The sequence below is a fragment of the Helianthus annuus genome, chromosome 15 (genome assembly GCF_002127325.2).
Source record: "Helianthus annuus cultivar XRQ/B chromosome 15, HanXRQr2.0-SUNRISE, whole genome shotgun sequence".
In the NCBI taxonomy this organism is placed as follows: Eukaryota; Viridiplantae; Streptophyta; class Magnoliopsida; order Asterales; family Asteraceae; genus Helianthus; species Helianthus annuus.
Window position 1 is genome coordinate 82622263 of NC_035447.2, and position 2720 is coordinate 82624982.

The 2720-nt window shown below is 33.9% G+C and overlaps 1 long non-coding RNA gene across 2 annotated transcripts; it reads left to right on the top strand.

Annotated features, from left to right (window-relative positions):
• The first annotated feature begins 395 nt into the window (after nt 1–395).
• On the top strand, nt 396–2276 carry LOC110889330. 2 transcript variants are annotated; one of them, XR_004881162.1, is made up of 7 exons: nt 396–648; nt 747–842; nt 927–1036; nt 1144–1298; nt 1382–1594; nt 2053–2071; nt 2155–2276. It is a non-coding gene; the product is annotated as an uncharacterized LOC110889330 (long non-coding RNA). The 2 variants fall into 2 exon arrangements; XR_002563539.2 differs by having other exon boundaries at nt 397–648; nt 2014–2071.
• Nucleotides 2277–2720: the final 444 nt, after the last annotated feature.

The window sequence follows — 2720 nt, forward strand, 5'->3', positions numbered from 1 at the left end:
AATAACTAAAATACCCTTATATAACTTTCTATCAGTACTAAAAGATGTTACTTTCAATACCACAAGGACAATCAGTGTAATTAACTCTAAAAAATATAAAACTCATTATATTTGTAAAAAACATATTATAAAATATGATACATAAATATTTAATAATTATACTCCTCAAATATATATATATATATATATATATATATATAATACTTTATAAAGCATATAGGAAGGGCAAGGAAACAAATGTGTTGAAAACACCTTTCAAGCATGAAGTACAACTCTCTAAAGCACAATACATTTATACCTTACCAACAACACCCTTTCTACCCTAACCCATACCCGCCTCATCCAATCTTTGGGCGGCCAACAAAACCCAAAAAATTCATTTCAAATTTCAAATCCAGGGCCCTTTTTCATTTTCGTTTTCTCTCTCCCTCAAAGATCTGGATCTGCTCTTCCTTCCTTCTCTCTCTCTCTTTCAAATTCTCCCTGGATCTGCAGGTTCTTCCCTTCTCTGGTTCCAGAGATGTCGATGGTGGTGTCACTGAAGAGGTTCGCAAACAACTTTGGTGGAACCCTTGAAGATCGACGATGACGGCGGCGGTTAGGGTTCTGGTCGTGAAATTGAATTTCATCTTTGATGTTCATCATTAGGTAATAAGATTGGTTCATGCATATTTTATAAAATTTCACTAAACATTCAAACCCTAATTTTGTTCTATATTACTTGTGTGGTATTTTCTCTTTCTCAGATTTGCTCTTTGCTTTGGAGATACTATTCAACGAGATAGTAAGCCTTCAATTTCATATTCCTTTGTCAATTTCATGATTTATTTCATTTAATGAAGGTAAGTGACACCGTTCTTTTGATTCTGAACAATATTTCGTCATATAATCACTGGATTTCATTTATATTTGTTTGTGTTTTTAAGATGGATCTTCGTTTTTTGTTGGTCATGGTTTAAAGAACATGTAATGGTTTGAGAAGAGTTCAAGATCAAGCTATTGTTTTGTAGTATGAAGGTGTGCATCTTCCACAGAGGTTAGGTTTAATTTCTGTACATTAACGGACTTGACTATAGTGATTTGCTGGTATGCTTTCCGTACATTATTCGATAACTATGTTTGAAATATTTTATGATTACACAGGTACATCCTTCAGTTTGTGTCAGCAAACCCATGAGATGGTGGGAAAATACACATGCTTGAGATCAATTAAGCACAAGATTACGTAGACACATTATGAAATTCATGGGATAAAATCCCATCTTTTTTTCTATTCACCTGGTTGTGGTAGTTGTAAAGTATGCACTTTCTAAAATCCCTTTTTTAATCCAAGATTTTAGCTATTTGCTTTTAGTTGATTTACTTTTGGGTCAATAATCAGATCTGTCAACTGGCTAAGTCAAGCTCTAAAGCAATTTTCCTCCAAGTGAACTATGAAGAACTCAAACCCATGTGTCAATCTCTCCATATTCATGTTCTGTCTTTTCTCAGATTCCACAAAGGTCATGAGGCCAAGATCTATATGCGATAAGAGTCATGTGATTTTTTATTATGCCAAACACCCTCTAGCAAAGTGAACTAGAGACTCATAAAGGTACAATTCTTAAAGATTTTATATTATGCCAAACACCCTCTAGCATCATGTTTTATATTGTAAATTAGGGGTGTTAAATGGGTCATATTGGCGGGTCAAACCGACACGAATATAACATGTAATCAGAATTCCATAACACAATCTTTATAAAAGCATAATTGCAAATTTAGATGTTTTTTTAATTAATTTGTTTTCCTTTTTTAAGTTGAGTGAACTTCCTGAAGCTTATAATTTGGGTGCACCTTGTAATCCTCACAATGATCTTCTAATATTTGGTGATTTTTGGTTTAATTGCACTTTAGAAAAGGAAACTATAGATATGTAAGTGGGGCTGATGAGAAAATCTCTATGCTTTATTAAAGCTCCATTGTCTTTTCAAAAAAACATTACATCATGATGATCTGCAAGTTGAAGTTTAGGTTTTGGCTACAAATATGTCTGCTCTTGGTCTATCTCAGAAACCCATTTATGTTCAAGGTAAGCTTTAAAATCTTTTTTGAATTTGCTTGCTATTTTGAAAGATTGACACATTGTCTTTTTTTTTTCTTTCTATTTTGCAGCCGTGAGTGAGATGAGAGACAGAAGTGGCAATGAAGGCTTAGACTAGGGGTGAGCATAAGGCCGAGTCTCTGCTGTGTAAGCAGGCCATAATCACTTGCGTAAATATGACAACACTATTGAGGCTTATGTATTTTATTTTCAATCCATGTCAGTTAATAGTTTTTAACTTTTGTTCTATTTTCTTGAATACTAATTTATATGATTGTTGCTGTTAATTTCATGTTGTTAGCTTAGCAATCCTTCTACACTTCATGAGACTGTTGTGGAAGTGCCCAATGTAAGATGGGAAGACATTGGTGGCCTCGAGAATGCTAAACGAGAGCTACAAGAGGTATTAATATTTAATTATGCTCATAAGTTCTTATTACCTTAAAGGACTTTACAGATGCTTTTTTTACTCGAATTTTGAAGGTGCTGATTTCAGCCAGTAATATGCTTATCAGGTTTTTTACTCATCACTGTATCAGGGACCGACTCTCATTTCCGGTTGTTAGTGCACATTCAAAGAGAATCTAATGCTAGACATTTCGAGGATTACTCAATAAACAAGTCCCTTCATGCCAAA